The sequence below is a fragment of the Phyllostomus hastatus genome, unplaced genomic scaffold (assembly GCF_019186645.2).
Source record: "Phyllostomus hastatus isolate PE091 unplaced genomic scaffold, TTU_PhHast_1.1 phas_contig_34, whole genome shotgun sequence".
Lineage (NCBI taxonomy): Eukaryota > Metazoa > Chordata > Mammalia > Chiroptera > Phyllostomidae > Phyllostomus > Phyllostomus hastatus.
This window is the reverse complement of record NW_025333857.1, coordinates 63,175,958-63,195,773: the sequence shown is the minus strand read 5'-3', so window position 1 is coordinate 63,195,773 and position 19,816 is coordinate 63,175,958. Positions and strand designations below refer to the sequence as shown.

Below are 19,816 nucleotides of genomic sequence, written 5' to 3'. Positions count from 1 at the left end.
GCCGAGTTTCTTGTTTGTTTGTTTGTTTGTTTGTTTTTCTTCCTAAGGTGAATTGCGCCCCCGGCCCATTTAGCGGGCAAGTGGACCTCTCCCAATGGTCCTTCCAATGTCCTTTAGGGAGCCTCCCCCACCCCCCACCTGGCGAAGCCGCCATGTTCTTCCAATGGTCGTCAGTGCCCTCTGCACCTGCATCTGTTATGTCAGCTGGGGTGATTCACAGCACAGCCTGGCTCCGTTCCAGTTCACCTCACCTGAGAGGCTGAGGGAGAACCGTGGGCCCAGCTCAGCACCCCCGTAGTGCCCGTCTCAGTGAAGGAGGAAGAGAGGAAGAAGGGCAGCAAGGGAGGGGCGGGTGCAGGAGCAGGGTCCCAGCTCTGCACTAGGCTCCGGGGAAGCGGGATCCTAGGAGGCCAGCACAGCAGCTGGGAAATGGTCAACGGTCAGGAGACCCATGCAGAGGAGCTTCTGGAGAGTGGGGTAACGCAGTGAAACTGTATTTCAGCCTCCAAGATCAATGTATCATCAGAGGTGGATGGGCAATTGGAGAGTTTATTGATTAGAATCCTTAGGACTGGGAGTGACAGAAACTCAGTTGAAACTGGGTTAGGCAGAAAGAGGAAACGCACTGGTGCGGGTGGAGGCCGGGGCCCAGCAGGACTGGGAGGCTCGCAAGGCATCATGGAGAGCCCTCTGTTTCTCGCAGCACCACCTCCTGCTCTGGCCGGTCACACCCTCCCCACTCAGTGCATCCTGCAGGACGAGAACATCTCTCTCCCAGTTCCTCCTAACGTCACGGATTCCATCTCAATGGCCCAACTTGGTTCTCAGGCCCGTCCCTGTGCGAATCCCTCTGGTCAGGGGGAAGGATGGGGCTCATCCCAGAACCGGTCATTCCTGGGGCTGGGGCCCACTGGCAGCTGCACCCAAAATACGTGGCCGTGAGTTGGAGGAAGTTGTGGACTCTCAGGGGAAGGTAGGGTGCTAGCAACGGAAAAGGGAGCTGTGGGTGCGAGGTCCGTGCGCATCAGCTGCTGTCTGCTGCGCAGCACTGCAGCCCCACCCTTCGTGCTGCCTGTTGCCAGAGTGAGGCCAGGTGAGGGGGAGGAGGGCGCGCCCAAGTCTTTAGAGCGATACAGTGGGCAGACGACTCAAAAGGGTGCCCCAGATCCTTGGTGTTGTCTCCAAAGCGTGAGGCCGATCTTTCTGAGAGGATTAAGTTGTTTGGCTCTTTTCCCTTTTTCTATCGGTTCCCTTTTCCTGAACTAATTAAGCTCCTTCTTGAGGATAGGCGTCCCAGAAGAATGAAACCTCAGAACGCAGAGAGGGGTGTGTGTGTGTGTGTGTGCGCGCGCGCATGTGTGTAGGCAAGAAACGTCTCTTTTTCCCTCTCATTAATATAAACCAGAAAAATGAAGAGGAAGAGACGAGAGAAGGCAGTTTCGGTCCCTGGAGGTTAAGAGGAAATTCAAACAGTCTGATGAGATTGTCAAAGACCTTCCTCTCTAGATGAAGGAGCTAACGTGAAGGCTGCAACTTCGGGGCTCGACGGATGTAAGAAGGCAGGCTCTTCCCGCCACGACTTCAGGAGAGACAGATAAACACCAGTTTTGACACTGAAATTTAAAACCTCTCTCATTTCTCTGTAAGCTCTTCCTCGTGCCTACAAATAGAAGCTTTTTCTTACAGATCCTCTTTTAATAAACACCATATGGCAAAAAATAATAATACCTCATATTTTTAGAATGCTCGTAGAGTTCTCAAGGCGCAACAGGCACGTCTGTGCCCAATAACTAGCTTGTCTTCACAACAAACCTGCCTGGAGTTTCCCTCCTCAGTGTGGCAAGCAAATGGGCTTTTCAAGGTTTCACCACAAGGTGGCAGAGTGGAGGCCCAAGAACAGGTCTTCAGTAGTATTCCTTGTGGCAGAGTCACTTCGGTTTTCCCTCCTGGGGAGCCGAGAGGAGAGGGCAGCAAAGGACATTAGAGGGAAGTCTGGTCTGGGTGAATTGGGCATAAGCCCTGACTTGGTCATTGGAGAGCTTTAAAATCCGTGTAGACCTCATTAGTCTCAGTTTATTAATCTTTTAAAAGGGAAGCCATTGCTCTGGAACTCATAGGTTTTCTGAATAATCAAAGCGTTGTAACTGTAAATGATCTGGGATTGACACAGTGCCGTTCACGTGGGAGATGATGGGGCCATAATTACGGATGTTTCTGTGTCCTGGATACGGGAGTTGGGGCCACAGAACCCAGGAACACAGCGTAGTGCAGGTTTTTAATGTTTCTGTAACTGGATTTCATTCTGTTCTGCTCCATTCATGGGCGGTGGACGCTTAATCCTAGTCGGTTTGCGTTCTCTGCCCCCTACTCCTTCCTGAAGGTCGAAGCCCAGGGGGAGTGCTGCTTGCCGGAGGCACGGCAGTGTGGGCGTGATTGCTGGTGGGCCATCCCTTATCAGTTCTAGGGCCCGCTGCCCCAGCTGGCCCCTGTCCACCACTCTTTCCTTCAGGCACATGCCAGGACCGCTCTGTTCCCATCTGATGTGCAGGTGTGTGGTCCATCCCAGCACCTGCCGCTCTGTTCTGCTCATCCCCGCCTCAGGCCACTTGAGTCCAGCCGGCTCTGTTCCTCAGGTAGCTCTTCCCCCTCACCGGGAGCGTGAGGAACATCCAGCAGCTCTTCTCACACCCCCCTGAGGCCGTGAGGAGCAGAGGGGAGCTGGCTGAAGCCCTCTTGACCCGGGCAGGCCATGAAGCCGTGTGTGTAGGTGGCTGCTTGTGTGCCAGGGAAGAGCACATGATCACACGTGCCATCTACGAACCGTTCCCTGGGAAGAGAGGCATGGACCCCCTTTGCCTTCAGAACCCTCACCCACACCTGATTTTCGGTAGCCCCCACCCTCTTCTCTGCCCGGTGGGAATAGAGCCTATTCACCAGCATTTACGTGGTCATCTCGTTTGACTTCCCACATTCCTCTCTGCCTCCGACTCCAATGGCCCTGGTAGGTGGGTGGAGGCTACTTCTCTAACAGATCGCAGATTCTTTCATCTATTATTATTATCTTATTCTTATTCTTATTCTTATTCTTATTATTATCCTTCCAGTTCGACCTCAACTTCTGAAACCCAAAATTTAAAAAAAAAGAGAGACTTCTGTGCTTGGTTTTCAGGGTGTGCCGTGGTCATCTCCCTCTGGGACCATGTGGTCCTTGGGTGTGCTGTTGCCCAAATCCGGGAGGGGCACGGGGGCGTGACGGGCAGAATAATGGCTCCCCCTGGGATGTCCCCATCCCGATGCCTGCAAGCTGTGAATATGTCAAAGGGGGGCATTCAGTTCACATACAAATTACCAGGGTGGACCCCCTGTGAGAGTCCTTACGTGTGGAAGACGGAGGAGCTGAGGAGTTCAGAGCGATGCCGCATTTGCTAGCTTGGAAGGTGGAGGAAAGGGGTACGGCTAGGGAAGCCTCTAGAAGTTAAAGGCAAGGCAATGGACCCCCCCCCCGCCCCCCGCCGCCATGCAGCCTCCAGAAAGGGAATGCAGCCCAGCCAACACCTAGATTTCGGCCCAGGGCCTATAGAACTGTCACATGATAAATCTGTGCTGTTTTAAACCAGCAATTTGTGGCACTTTGTTACAACAGCAATAGAAAGCTGATGCATGGCTAATGATACTAGGGAAAGGAAGGGTGATCCGGGAGATGCTATATAAAGAATTATCCTGTTATTCTGGTTTTCAGTTAGCTCTGGGGAGACACTCGCCTCCTGACCAGGGATGGAGGGAGTAACAGTGAATGAACAGCCAAAGGGGGAGGGAGACTTGTGTTCTCAGTGCGCGAAAGAGTAACAAATTGTTATCTATTAGGAACACATAAATCTGACAAATATAATTATACAAATGTAATTATGTTAGCGAGGTAGTTTGAAGAGCAAGCTATGTTTCCACTTCTTGTGGGTGGCAGTATAAACATTGCAAAATTTTAATCAAGGTAGAGGACAAAACCCAAGAAAACTCACTGCACGCATTTAATCATGCTGTTCTGTGGAGGTGCTGCTGCCCCTGAAGCATTTCACTCAGGCTGTCCATCTGTGCTGTCCTGCTTTCCCCAGCTCAGGAAGAGGTCCTTCGGTGCACTCAACCCCAGATAATTACGTGGTTGAGATGGATCCTCAGCTCCTTTTGAAACAAGTGTCAATTCACAGTTCACCCTTATGGTCCAGGGATCTGTTGTTGCATAACCAACTGCCCCCAAATTCAGTGGCTTAAAATGACTATTTTGTTTTCCTCACAGTTTCGAGTGTTTAGCAGCGTGGTTTGCCTTTGATCCAGGACCGGGGCGGGGGGTGGGTGGTATCTGAGGCTGGAAGATTCACTTCGGAAGAGAGCCCCTTCCCTTACCTGTCTGGTGCTGGGGCTGGGAGAGCAGGCGGTTGATCCTGCCTAGGCTGGATCTCCACCAGGGGCTGTTGACTAGAGCGCGTGCCCGTGGCCTCTCTGTTGAGCTTGGGCTTCTCACTCCCAGGAGGCTGGATTTGCAGAGAAATCATCCCAGATTGAGTGTTCCAAGAGCCTAGGCAGAAGCTGCAAGGCTTCTTAGCACAGAGTTTCAGAAGTCCCAGAACATCATTTCTCCCATGTTCTCTCAGTCAGACCAGGCATTAAGTTCAGCCCAGCTTCAAGGGAAGAGAACAATGCTTCACCTGCCCATAAAAGGAGTAGCCAGGATGGTGTGGCCACCCTCACTCATTTACCAATAGCACGAATTCACAGACCAGGGCTGCCACAGCAGGAGGGGACTTCTAAGCAGACCAGCACCTCTACCAGACAGAAAAGCAAAGACCTGGGGAGATGCAGGAATCACTCAAGTGATTGTAGGAAGCAGTGGCAGAATCAAGATTTGGTCCTAAGAATCCTTTCTCCTAGTGGTGCCTTCCTACAGTTATCTCATAGCATCAGCTCGGCCGCTGCAGCAGGCCACGGACCTAACTGAGCAGCACGCCTGCGTCCAGGACTGCGAATGGAACAGAGACCAGAGCCCTGCCTTGTTTTATAAGCCAGTTCACAAAACAAGATGCCCTTCAGCAGAGCTGCATTTGTGACCTTGAACAAATACACTCCGTATTTCCGCACAAGAACATCTAACAGGGCTGGTGGGAGTAGCGGGGAGAAGGGAGGTGGTGATAGGAAAGACCTGGCACTCATTAAGCACCAACTGTATGCCAGTTCCCTTATGTTCACGGCAGTGAATGCTTGTAACTATACTCCTCGATGGGTATCATTATATCCATTTTACAAAAGAGGAAAAGCTGGTAATAGAAGAGCAATCATCCATGTAGTGACTGTGCTGGGCATGATTCTAAGTGCATTGCTTATTTTAGCCAATTTAATTCTCACAGTCATCCCATGAGCTAGGTTTTATGACTGTCTCCACTTTACACGTGAGGAAAACGGAGCTGCCTGGTGGAAAAGGAGGAAATGTGAAGAAGCCCCGAGGAAGGAGGGGCACCTTGAGGCAGTCCAGGGTCTTCAGAGGAAGTTCAGACAGAGGGAGGTGCCAGGGTTGCAGCCTGGCCGGATCCTGGGGAGTGACAGGGTCTTTGCGGAGGGAGGGGACCTGGTGTCAGCTCTGGATTCCACACCAACCCTCTCTGCTCCACCCCCTACAAGTCTCCCGGCCACATCCTCACCGCTCCTTCCCCCTCTTTTTTCTGTTTGACCTAACATGCCGTCTGGCCTCTAACATATTGGGAAGACCTACAGGACCCCTAATTGCCCTGAGATGTTGAAATGTAACAAAAAATGCTGCCTTTTAAAAAGTCAAGATGAATAAGGATAGGAATTTTCATTCATTATAGGTCAGGCACCTCTTGGCCCTGCTCAGCAGGAGGGAAAAACTGGAATCTGGAGCAGTCAAGAATTCAGAGGCTACTTCCCTCCATTCCACACCTTCCCCTCCTCAGCGACTTAATTGGACTCTAATTAAGCAAAGAGAACTCGGGGCTGGGGGAGACACACCAGGACAGGCGCAGAGTAAGGGGTGACGTTGGAGCACAGCCCGGGCACTGCCGACTGGGAAGCCCAACCTGGTCCCTCTGCCTGGTGTCTGCCCCCTCCACCCCACCCCCCGCCCCCGCCCCCGGGCAGGTGGAGCGGGGCTGAGCCTCCGTGGGTCCAGCCCCTAGAAAGTGGTTCTTTCTCCCCTGAAACAGACTCTCAAAACTTAGTCCAACCCTGCAGATCAGTGACAGGGGGTGTGATGGATTCACAGTACAACCAGGGACAGGTTTTGCCAGAGTCAAAATAGGACTGATGTTTGCCACATTTTTCTTCCAAAATATATATATGTATATATCTTTAGAAATAAACAAAGGCAGGAGGCAAAGCATCTTTAGGGAAACGCAGTCTGTACTCTTGGTTTGGGAATCAGTATTTAATGCTGGGACAGCTCCCATGTGGGGTGCTTGTCAAGTTGCTCTTTGATCAGGCAGGGAATTCTCTGTGCACCTTCATCAGTGATACTAGTCCTGCTGTTCTTATTGATAGCATTAGTGAGCTGATGCTATTGAAAAACAAATCAATGCTACCAATACTATCAATCTAGTACTACCGATGGAGACAATAGTTTCCAAATGCTGTTACATGCCAGACCCTGGGATAAATGCTTGAAAAGAGCATCCCATTGCATCCTCACAGCTGCCCTATGAGATGGGCACTACGGTCACTCCAGTGTTGTCCGTGAGGAGAGAGATTCAGAAAGGGGGAGAAACTTGCCCAAGTCCAACCAGCCAGGTAGAGGCGGAGCTGGTGTTCTTTTCACTCATCAGACGGCAACCCCCAGAGGGTGAGGGTGTCTCACCAGGATACAGCCAGTGTCCCTAGTGTTGGGGACCACAAAGGGAGGGGCATTTCCCTTTGTGGGGACTCCACCCTCCTTCAATGTCCAGGACTCCTTCTGTCTCCTCTGCATCTGAGAATCCGGAGGAAGATGAAAGAGAATGAGTGTGGGGGAGGGGGTTGGGGGTGGTCAGGGAAGGGAAACTGTGTCAACTGACCTAGCACTTGCACACAAGGCTCCAACTTTGGGGGTGAAAGGGAGTTTTCCCTCCACTGGAAACTCTGATTTTACTGTGTGTGTGTGTGTGAGTGTGTGTGTGTGTAAATTTCCAGCAGAGCCTTCCTCCCTTCCTGGGAGGAGAAGGGGGAGGGATGGGCTTTCTAAGATTATAATAGGTGGCATTCTCATAAAGCCCATGTACCCTTAAGTGACATTGCATATTTTGTTCTCTGGGTGACCCTTGAAGCCTTCTTTATTGCCCGCCCCCCCCCCCCGCCATTTTGTCTCTTTGGGACTCGGATTTGCTGGGTGTGATGGTATTTCTGGTAAGCTGGTTTGATTGTGTGGAAGTCGCTATCTGTTCCAGTCGGGGAGCAGTCCCCACCCTTCCAAAGAGGAAGATTTCACCCCCTGATTCCTGGGAGAATGGTGTGGCATGTAGGAACGAAGCCCCCTAGAGGCCGGAATGGGAGCTGCCGTCCTGGCTCTGTCTCCTGTTGGCTGCAAGCGTGGGCTGAGTCACTGGGAGGAAAGTGTCGGCTGTTCTTGCAGCCTGTACCCTGAAACTAGAGCAGCAGTTTGGGACCAGCCTTGGGAGGGTTCAATGTCTCTTTCAGTCCCTGAAATCTGTGATCTCGTGAATATACAGGGTCCGGCAGAAGTAAGGCCTGCTGAGTGTGGTTGGTAGGGTAATGATATGGGCATAATAATTTATACTTTTAATTTGAACATTTCACCTACAATGTCATACGGTGTGCTTGAGTGTGATATTGTTATATTACAGAATTACATGCTTATGCTTTTGTAATAAAAGATGTTGTAATATAAAAGGGTTGTTATTTGTGCCAGACCCTGTGTATTCCCCAAGGGCAGAAGTTCTAATATTAGCAAGGCCTGAGGGCAGAATGAGCAGCCTGGGGCTTACCCTGTTGGCTGGTGGAAAAGTAAATCTACAGGGGGAAACTCTCCATCCCTGTAGTAATCACCTCCGGCGTGACCCTTGACATCTTAATTGTATTTCATGCACTTGCCTCGAACACCTTCCCAGCTTTGGAAAGGTGCCCCTATGAGGCAGTGCACTTTCTCCCGCCATCGCCTTCACCCCCAGGGGACCAGCGTTCTGTTTAAGAGCACAGTGTCCGCCCTTGGAGAAACCTGGGCCCAAAACTCACTCTGTCACTTACCAGCCATGTGGCTTTGGGACAAATCACTTAAGGCCTCTGAGTCTCGGGTTCCTGTTGAGTAAAATGGGGATAATAATGCCTGACAAACTGCTATTAGGGCTAACGGAGATAATGCATACATAATGGGCCGGCCCCCTGCCCTAAGCAGACAGGAAACACGGCAGCCGTTATTATGTGATACTTCATGCAGGGACCGTGATGGTGGCGGCGGCGGCGAGGAGAGCTGAAATCACCTGAGTGCTCATTATGTCCCACAGCCCCTGAGATGGGTCTCACTGTTATCCCTGTTCTTACAGATGGGAACACTGAGGCAGAGAGAACTTAAGTCACTCACCAAGGTTCTCATAGCTCCAAAGTTCTAGGGCGGGGGACTGTAAACCGAGCTCCCAAAGCCAGAACCCTCATTCTTAACCAGGGCGGATTCTTCAACCCATCATCTGTCGTCATTGCCTAATATTCTGTGGAGGGGAATACACCATCGTTTACTTGGTCTTATCGATGGCATTTTGAGGGTTTCCCACTTTAGTCTATTACAAACAAGGTTGCTGCCAGCGAGCAGGAGGCTCTTTCTGTGCTTTGAGTTAATTAGTTAGACTAGAAGTCTACAAGGACAGTTTTCAAATTACATTGTAGTTTCATGATTTGCGGGGAAGGTGTTGGATGGAATTTTGTTTTAAGAAAGAAGGCACATTGCTTCTGGTTTTCCAGATGATCCTTGTGTGAGGGTACAGGTGTCCTTTCAGGATGCCGTTCAAGGGCAGGCTAAGGCGTTTGGCTAAGTGGATCCTTGGGCAGAGGAGGAAGAAAATAAAAGTAGCTCTTTAGGGAGGAGAGCCTGGTGACACGTGCAAGATGCGTGTGAGAGAGAGTCCAGACGCAGAGGGTCAGTGTGGAGCAGGGCAAAGGAGGCGACCGGGCTGTCGTCCCCGTGACAATGGGAGGGGGTCGGAAACAGTGACTCAGAAGTCCTCGGTGGGTGTGCTGGAGGGCCTGGGAAGACAGAATCCATGGCTGCTGGAATGCCAACAATGACACATGTTTTCTCCTCGCCTTTTTTTGTTCGGTAACCCACACTCATTGTAACATAAAACAAATTCAAACACTGCTGAAATGTACAAACCGGGGTGCTCTTTCTCTACCACTTACTCACTTCAGAGATAACTTTGTCACGCTCTGGTCTATATATATATATCTTCCTATACATTTCCCCCCTCTGCATATGCAAATATAAATAAGAATTTATTTATGTAAGTTTAAAAACAGAAGCACAAAAATCATACAGTAGTGGGTTTTGCGGGCAACTTTCTATATCAGAACTGCATGTCTTTATACATGCTTTTCAAAGAGCACGTCCCTTTTTCTTTTTTAAGACAACTGACTCCCTGACTTAATCCTAACAGTATATAAATGTTTTTCCTTACCTAAAAAATAAAGATGAGCAAATTGAATCTAAAAGTGCAAGAACTAAGCTTGGCTTGAGCCCAGGTGGCCTCAATTCTAGTCAGGGACTCACTGCTTCGTACAGTGTGGCATCCTTTTATCTTTCCTCATCATTCTGTTATTTTTTTTTTATTATGGGTCTCAGAGCACCTGCATGAGAAATGATATCGTCGTCATCATCATTATTAATTTGAAAATATATCCTCTTCCTTCTGTTTTCCAACTTCTCATGGGCTCTGCTTTAATAAGCCTTCACCTTCCAGTCTAGACATTCTTGGAGACCACAGAAGTTTTCTGGGGCTGCCAAACAGTTAGTTTGGGGCACGGGTGGAAAGAATAACTGAGCTCTCACTGCCAGCTATGATCTTGGAAACTTTTAGCCTCGAGGTAGCAAGCAGAGAAACGGTCTCAGAACACTTACCAGCCTTTCTTCTCACTGAGAAAATAGTAGCTGGGTAGAGTGATATGTGTTCCTAGGGAAGCTGGCTAATTAGGATTCTGGTCCAGGGGAGAGGACAGACTTGGCTGTGATACGGAGTGGGTTCAAATCCCTGTCCCTGGGAAGCTGTGTGGCCCTGGGCAAATTGCTGAATGTATCTGAGCCTCTGTTATCTTGTCCACAAACTGGGAATTATTCCTGCAAGTGAAGCATTGTTGGCTAAGCCCAGTGCCAATAGCTGGGCACCAGCTGGACTCAGTTCCATCACCCTCCTCTTCCAGGGCCAGTTGCTATCGGATAGGGAGGAGCTTGGTGACCCAGGAAACATGGGATCCTTTTCTGGCTTTCAATGATCTTTAAGGATTTTCCTCACCATCATTGAAAGGAAAGGTGATTTTAGGAGCCCACCATCCTGGGGATGATATGAGACCTAGGTAATAAAAGGACCCTGTGGCTCACTCTGGCTGGGTGGCTCAGTTGGTTGGAGCATCATCCCAAATACCAAAGGGTTGCTTACGGGTTTGATCCCCTGTCAGGGCGAATGCCTAGGTTGCAGGTTCGATCTCGAGTTAGTGCACATGTGGGAGGCAACCGATTGATGTTTATCACATCATTGTCTCTCTCTCTCTCTCTAATATATGTGTGTGTATGTGTGTGTGTGTGTGTATACACACATACACATATGTATGTATCTATATCTCTATATCAATATGTGTGCATATATATACAGCATATATCTATATTTATTTATTTACTTATTTATCTTCCTTTCTTCTCTCTCTAAAATAATCAATAAGCATATCCTTGGGTGAACTTGATTCTTTTTGGGGCTGCTTCCTCCCCCCCTCCCCTTAGTCCATAAATCAAATCTGTGCTTGGGTCGCTAGAGGGAAGACCCAGAAGAGCAGCCTGTATGATAGCCAGTGGGACTGTACCCACTCCACACTTTCCCTGGGGAGCTGTTCTTCCCCGCACGGTAACCCTTAGGGGAAGACAGGGTTCTCCATATGGTGGAATTTCAAGCAGGAGTGTTGTCACCAACCTCCATGATTTTGTCGTTGCCTTGTTTAGATAATGAGGCACTTCAACTAAAAACATATTTGTTTCAATTTTAAGATTATAATATGCACTATAAGAACGTTTAGAATGCAGAGAGGAAAGGAAGAAAAATATGACACCCACTAACACCGCCTCCAATAACCACCACCAACATATTGATATTTACTTTTAGTAGATTTTCTACAGGATCCACATTTAGCAATATTATTGTGAAATATACATACAGAAAATGTGTAAAATGTTGCAGCCAGTTTCATCAATAGAAGATAAGCATTGCACATGTAACTGTCACCTCAGTCAAGGATTAGAACACTGCCTGCGTTTGAGAAGCTCACACACGGTGTCTCCAGTTCTCATTTTAGCCCCTCCTTCCCCTGGAGAAGTGGCCACAGCCCAGACTTTTACACTCATCGGGCCCCTTATCTTTTCTTCATAGTTTCCCCACTTATGTCCACATAGAACTTTTTTTTATCTTTGTGGTAGGTTCTATAGCATTCAGTACCTCTCACTAAGCTAGGGAAACTGATCTCCACTGGTTGAAACAAAAACTGGTGATCAGTTGGTCTGCAGTTTCATTTAAATTTTAGCTGCATTCAGAGTGCAACTATGTGTTGGACACTCTGTGAGGCCCCGATGTCATAGCCGCGCACTGTGTCCAGGCTAGCTGAAAACTTACAGTCTATCTACCCGACCAAAAGCGGCATTTCGGACCCTGCCGCTGTGAAGTGCACACAGATACCGCCCTCTGGCACACACACAGTATGTCCTCCCCTGTTGATCCGCTCTGGTGCTGTATCTGGCCTAAGCCACTGCCTCCCATCCTTTGAATCACTGGCACCCACACGAGCATATTATTTATTTTCTTCCAGCTGGTCCAAAACCTTGCCGGCTTTTTCCACGGCATATTTTAAAATGTTACATCCTGAGTTCATTCTGGGTGAGAGGAAAACCTTTCAGGCAGGGGGTGAGGAGACATAGAATAAATGTTTCTGGAGATGTGGCTGAGTGTCGCTTGGATCTTAGATCCACACAGCACCCAGCCCAACAGCATCGCTGTCCTCCTACTGCGAGTGTGACAGGAAGTGGTGTGCCCAGTGTCACTCAGATCCGGACTGGCAGCGTCGGATCAGAACCCAGCGCTGAAGGACTCCAGTAACCTTGATGGAAAGGCTAAGAGCTCTGGTCTGGGGCAGGCAGGCCTCCTGGAGCACGGGTTCCTGTTGCACTAATTGATGACACTGGCAATGACATATCGATGTTCTCGTGGATACAACAGCACCTGGACATGGGCTGCTGGGAGAGTTCAGAGGGATGGCGTGCACTCATCTCAGCATCTGGCTGACATCTCATCTCAGTAAACAGCAGAGAGGATGTCAGACAGGATGCTGGGGAGGCGTTGAAAGCGAAGATGGGAAGCACACTGCCCTGGGTGGGACTGGAGGGTGAGCGTTCAGCTGTGGGTGGCAGGGAGCGGAGAGGGTCAGGGTTGGTGCCGAATTCTCCGCCCACTTCTACCCACATCAGACTTGAGGAACCTGGGGGTTCAACATAAATGGCATGTCTCTATTCAGGGCTAGACTTTTTTTCTTCTTGTTCCTTCTCTTAAATTGCTCTCTGTGACAAAAAAAAATAAAATATGCGAACTGCCTAAAATTACACTCTACATGCGCTGGATAAATATATACCGTCAAAAGCATATGTTCAATGGCTGCTGCTCCATGCTTTGCAAAGCCAGCTAGCTTATAGAATCATTTCTCACGCAGAGTCCAGCAACCGATGGGAAGGCGTGGTATGAGGACCCGGCCTCAAGTTGCAAATTAAGTTTTTAGCTGCAAAGGGCGGGGAAGGGTTAGGGTTAGGGTTAGTGGAACCCAGCAGGTAATGGAAAGTCCACACTTCTGAGGAGCATCATAGTACCTACACCATCAGGCTGTGGTTAATATTCTGGGTTAATATTCTGAGTTAATATTCATAACACATTTAGAACAGTGCCTGGCACATGCTAAGCATTGTTAAGTGTTAGCTATTATTGTTATTAATGAGCTATACAAAGGCTATTTATTATCACCACCAGACAGTTATTGAATAGACATTCTTCAGGACTGCTAGCAGATTCGCCTGGGCAAGTGTTCCCTGGTCTCCCTTCTCTCAGCCCTCGGTGCTTATCTGTACCACATAAAACCCTTCAAGGTCAGTAAGATGGTTCTTGCTAACCTTTCTCCCTGTGCCCACACCCCTCTTTGGGATAGATGCTCCGTGAGGGCTGGGGCTGAGGCTTCACAGACTTGGCGCCCTAGAGGACAGTTGGCTTTGATGAAGCAGTTGCTGAACGAGCTCCTGCTCCACACGGGGTCCTGGGGAGCTCCGGAGAGACTTCCTGAAGGCGTGGTGACTCGCACCAGAAGGGTAACCAGCCATGTGAAGACGCAGTGGGGATGGCGTGCAAGCAGCGTTCTCACTTGCTGCCCTAGAGCAGCCGTCCCCTACCTTTTTTGGCACTGGGGATAGGTTTTCCATGGATGGGGCTGGGGGGACAGGAGGCGGCGGAGCACAGACGAGCCTCACTGGCAGCCTGGTGCCTCACACGCCACGGGCTGCTACCAGTCCACGGCCCCGGGGTTGGGGACCCCTCCTCTCTGCATGGTTCCCCAGCTCAGGTGCCACCTACTACCAGAATCTGCCACCTGACCTCCCTTGGAATCCTGCCAGCCTCTTGCAGAGAATCATGGGCTATGCAAGCTGTAAGGCCCCGAGAGAGCAGCTGCCACCTTTTTCATCAGATGAGAAGACAGAGGGCCAAAGAAGGGGAGGGAAGTGCCCGAAGTAGGAATTGTAGCCTGTGTCTCCCAATGCCCTGGGCCCTCTAATGGGGAAGTCTGGTGACCCTGTATCCAGAGAGCTAGCCATGAATATCGTGCATGTGCACAAACCCAGCCGTGCATTTCAGCCGAGTTGCATGTCAGCACTATTCTTGAGCGTAAGCCGTCTTGGACTATGACTTTCCTCCCTCTCGGGGTTTACCCAACTTCCCCGTTAGCTCTAAATTCTCCTGGAGATCAGAGACCACCACGCATCCTGCGTCTGTCTGTCTCCATAGGATAGGGGCAGTGTGGTGTGGGGGAGGGACCATGGGTTTAGGGTCAGACACACCATGGTTGCACCCCCGGCTCTAGTCCTCAAAAGCCAAGTGACACAGGAAAGGCATTTCTGGTATCAAGGCAGTTCCACTTCTGCAAAGGTGGGCTAACAGGAGCAAGCTCTCGGAACTGTGGGCTTTCACCAGTGGAGGAAGGAAGATGCCTGGTCTAGTGTCTGGCCCCCGGTAGGTGCTCAGAGCATTTGAGTTTCCTTTCTTGCATCTTCAGCGTGTGTTGAATGCTGCCCAGATGGCTGGCATATGGGGAGAATAGCTTGTTGGTATTTCACTGGAACTCACGCCAGAACTAAGCAATGCAACCAGACATTTTATTACATTCCAAAAATATTCACCATGCATCAAATATTGAGTGGTAATAATGGCAATAGCTGAACTTTGATAACAATAGACAGTTTACCATGTACCAGGTGCTCTGCTAGGGACATTGTCAAGTGTTTAATTCTTTTTCCCCCATAACAATTCTGAGTAGGTATAATTAGACTCATTTTGTATTGAGAAAATTGAGGCTCTGGGGTTAATGAAGTGACTGGCTAACATGACACAGCTAGTCAGTGGCACAGCCAGGTCTGATTCAAGCCCAGGCTTGCCTGACCCCCAGGGCCAACCTCAGGGGACTCCCTGCCCGGTGCTGGGCACTGGGATGGTGCTGAGGAGAGGGAGCTGTGTGTGTTACACTCTCCAGAAGTAGCCCAGGGACTGGCGGGCAGACACACTGTGAACCAAAAACCAGCCCTCCTGCTAGAAGGGTAATTAACAAGAAAGGGAAGGAAAAAAGCGATGTTGGCTGATTCTGGGCATCAAAAGGAAGTAGGAGCTTCCACACAAGGGTTCTTTGTCCTGTCTCTGAGGGAACTGAGTGTCCCCAGCAACCCCAGAAGGCAGCTATGTATTATGGGTCCGTTTTAAAATGAGGAAACCAAGATCAGAAAGGTGTGTGACTTGCCCATTGTCACGCAGCTAGGAAATCAGTGTCTGCATTGGAGTCCATTTCTTTAGTCTCCTCAGCATCCCTCTGCTTCTGAAAGTCAAGATAGGATCTGTAGACCGGGCTCTTGGAGCTGGAGACTGTAGAATACATAGGGATCTTTTTAGAAGACGAAGGCAGACCAGCCGAAGGCAGAGCATGGGCAGAGGTACTGAGGTTGGACCCAGGCACTGCTGGGTGTTTGCCTGGCTGATTGTCAGACCCCGGTGGAGGAACAAGTGAGGCAGGGTGTCTTGGGCTGTGTCTGGGATCTCCCCTAGGGGCTGGAGTCAGGCTCTGCCGTCTCCACTTGAGGCCCCAGGCCCCCTGGTGTGGCCCGAAGCTGCAGCCAGCACAACTTTACCAGGGTCTATTGATCCCTTAATCCTTTTTTGCATGCCCACCCCTCCCCTCCCTGTCAGCATCACAGCCCAGCACAAATTGAGTGGCAGCCGAATTGGCACGAGTTGATTAAAACTCCTAGTAATAACGAGCTCTTGACTGTTCTGGTTGTCCAAATCAATGTCGGCAATAACGGACAAGCTCCATGGCCTTGTTGACAGATTGAGGCTGAGGAGGGAGAGGGCAGGGGGGACTGGCAGGGCCTTCTCTGCTCACGCCCATTCCATGAAATACTGGAGAGGCCCCCTGAGACAAGCAGAGCCCCCCCCCTCACATCTCAGACTCTAATCAAAGGGAGGGTGCACACTGAAGGGCAAGCAGCCCTTCCTTAGCTTGTGTGCTCCTTGGCAAGTATCCTTGACTGTGCAACTGGTGTCGCTTAGAGGTGCCTGTGAGTGTTGTTGTGGGGACTCAAAGAGATAACACATGGAAGAATATTCAGCACATGGTAGGTGCTCAAGAAATACCCATTTCATTTCCTTCCTTGCTTCCTTCCCTTCCTTTCTTCCCAAGATGCTCTATCTCATCTGTGTGTATCCAAAACCATCCTGCCAGCAGTCTCTCTGAGTCCCCTCGTGACCCATCACAGTGACCTTCCCCCAGGGTTTTTAGAATCCTGGTGTAGCCCTGGCCAGTCTGAACCACTTGTGACATTACAGCCTCCACTTCCATGTGGATCAAAGGAAAGAGCACCTCATTGACAATCTGGGAACCTTGACTGTGGTCCCAATAGGCCTCTCCCTTGTTGGGTGACCTTAGGCAATTCACTTGGCCCCCTTTAGGCTTTAGGTTCCTCATCTGCAAAGTGAACAGGATAATACTTGCCCTGCCTTCGTATTATTGGGAAGAGCAAAAGCTGCTTGTGGTAATACGAGGTCTGCCTGGAAAAAGTCCAGCCGTTGCTAATATAACGAAAACGGTTTGCATGACATGGATGTAACCCGGCAGCCAAGGAGAGGAGACTGGAATACGCATGCATGAATAATAACGACTCCACTAGTCAGTGGGGACAGTAGACACCATCAAATGAGCATGGACACTGTGTGGCACTGTATTCAAAATGACTGAGCAAGTGAGCAATGAACCTGCATCAAATTTTGTGTTCAGCTTGAACATTTCCCCTACGGAAACTATTTGGATGATTCAGAAGGCCGCAGCTATGGGCAACTGGTGATTGGCAGCTTCATCACAACAATGTGCCTGCTCATGCATCACGTCTCATGCAGAGTTTTTTGGTGAAATATCAAATCACCCAGGTGGCTCGGCCCCCCTACAGCCCAGATTTTCTAACAGGGTGCAGCCAAGAGGGGGGCCCCAAATAGGGATTTGGAATGGGGTCCAGAGCTCAAGGTGTCCAGGAAATATTAGAAAGATATATAGGATGTCCTCACCCCGCCCCCAAGGTGTGTGTTGGGGGAAGAGACAGGTGGAGCAGGAACATGCAGGACTGTTTTGTACAGCAATGGCTTTGCAGCTAACCTCTGGCATGGTCATTTAACATATCTATAACATTTAACTGGTTTCATAGATATGTTAAATAGCTGAGGCCATGTTTTGAGCCAGGAAGATGGAAGTGACTTCCACCCAAGATGTAACTGGGGCACAGCTCCCCCTTGTTACAGCGCCTGCGTGAGAGTTTGGAGAAGATTGGCTCCATGCCATGGGGCCATACCCGCCCAGAGTCACTATGGCAGCCCAGTAAACCTGGAATAATACAGGAATGCTGGCACGTGTAACTGATTGTAGGAGGAGTTGGAAATGGGGGGGGCAGAGGAAGGTTGGCGCGGGGATTTAAACTGAGACTCAGCAGCCACGCAAGAGAGAGAACCACACGGCTTTGGCAGAGTGGGGACCCTGCAGCTTTGGCGAGAGTCAGGACCACATGGCTTTGGGGTGCTCCCTTTTGCCATGTGGCTTAGGAAGCAGGAGAGACTTTGCCTGGAAGAAAAGGGGTGAAAGGACTCTTGCTGGTGGGCCATGAGGAGGTGCCACATGGCTTTGGATTAACTGGAGATTGTGGCAGCGACACAGCTGATGGTGCTGGGAGCCTGAATCACGGACTTCTACTTCTTTTCATGAGATCGGGTACCCCAGACTAGGGCAGAGGGAAAAGGAAGCACTGTGTGCATCTGGGTATCCTAAAGGACTTTAATATTTTAATGAAGACATTGGGTCACTACTTTAAGTCTGTATAGCTTTAAATAAACATTTACTTTTCACAAATCTCTGGCATTGAGAGACATCTTTCCTCTGGTGGTGGGCATAGCGAACCTAGTGGGGGGGTTCTTTTGGTAATAGTATATCATACCCCCCTCCCTTGGCCCTGTTCTATAACAATTTGGTGCCAGAACAAATTGTGTGACTTCTGGCTTTTCCCAAAACTAAAATCACCTTTGAAAGAAAAGAGATTTCAGACTATTGGTGATTTCAGAATATACAACAGGCAGCTGATGGCGATTGGGAGAACTGTGTGAGGTCCCAAGGTGCCTACTCTGAAGGGGACTTGAGGCATCATTGTCCCACGTACAGTGTTTCTTGTATCTTGTCTTCTTCAGTAAAGATCTCTCTTTTTCATATTACATGGCTGGACAGACCTCATATTCCTCCTACCCTCTCCATGTATCTGGTCCCCTCCCTTTGCTCCTGAATGTATTTCCTATGGGGTGGGGGGGAGGTCAGGATGTAACAAAGTATCCAGGACAGCAGATCAGTTTTGGAGGGCCTGCCATTGTGCTAGGCACATGTCTGGTTGGGAATCCGGGTTGAGTTTCTCACAAGCCCTGGAAAGTAGGAGTTCCTCTCTCCAGTGTAGAGAGATGGAAACCGGCTCAGAGAAGCAAGGCACACAGGTAGAAAGTGAGCCGACTCCCCTCCTGGTTTGTGGGATCCCATGTGGCTGCCAGTGAGCTAGGCCTTTTGCGCATGTCTAATCTCACCTTTGCGGCAAAGTCTCGTTTCATCTTTAGCACGATCTCTAAGGCAGCGCTAGGAGGCAGGGCTGTTTTCTTAGACAGTGCTATCAGTCCACCTGCATTGGTGACGAGAGAACTCGGATGCTTGCTGAGCCCTTAGAGGAGGACAAGCCTTTGCCCACAATTAAGTTGAGAGGCATCCTTGTGATTTGCTAAGGCATGCTCAGTTAATTCAAAGGAAATGCTGTAGAGCTACTTCTCCCCTTTTCACGAGCCATAGTTGTTTTGACAAATACCCAGCAGCTCAGTTGTCCAATTCCCTCATTTTATAATAGAGGAAACAGGCTCATGCTCCAGAGACTGGGGTGCGCTTGCCTGAAGCCATCCAGTGAGTTAGAGAGGAGGCCAGGCAGCGCTGGAACTCCGCTGCCCAGAGAGCTGTTCCTGTGCATTTCCTGAGGGCTTTCTAGGATCTGGCGTCTTACCTGCAGCATCCATTAGCCTGCCACACCTGCTTTGAGGACGTTCTGTGCATAGACATTTAGGATTACCATACACTCTTGGTGAATGACCATACGCCAGCCCAGGAATACCTAGTGGGGACCCCCCACTAGGTTCACTATGCCCGCATTATCCAATTCTTCCAGATGGAGAAACTGAGGCTCAGAGATGCTAAGTGGCTAACTCAGAATGAGCCAGTAAGAGGCTGGGTTCAAGGCCGGAGTTCTTTCTATTACCCCACCCTACCCCTCAGGTCCAAGATGACAGAGGATGTCCACACTCATGTCCCCCAGGGCCCTGTGAGAGGGGCTGGGCTCTTTGGCAGTGCCTCAGGAAATCCTCCAAGCTTTGGAATTTGGTTGTTTTTCTCCCTGCTCAGAACAGCTGGCCCACCTTCTAGACCTGGGGGCGGGGTGGTAGAACAGCTTATTACAAAATGTGCACTTGGAGCAATTTGCATTCTGTGATTAATGAACATTAAAATGCATAATTACAAACAGAAACAAATGGCTTGGTGCTGATGAAAAGTTGGGCTGGGAAAGAAGGAGAGCAGGCTCAGGGGATGGAGGAGGCTGGGGGAGGGCCAGCCAGGAATAGGAACAGCTGTGAATCCTCGAGGCCTTAAGGCTCAGGGACCCAGGCCCAGGGTCTCCCTGTGGACCCTTGTCTGAGCTGGAGCAGAATGGGAATTGTGAAGTCCTGGG

The 19,816-nt window shown here is 49.9% G+C and overlaps 1 protein-coding gene across 2 annotated transcripts in view; it reads left to right on the top strand.

Moving 5' to 3' along the window:
• ASTN2 (astrotactin 2) overlaps positions 1-19,816 on the top strand; it is an 821,211-nt gene that overhangs the window by 472,039 nt on the left and 329,356 nt on the right. The window lies entirely within an intron of this gene.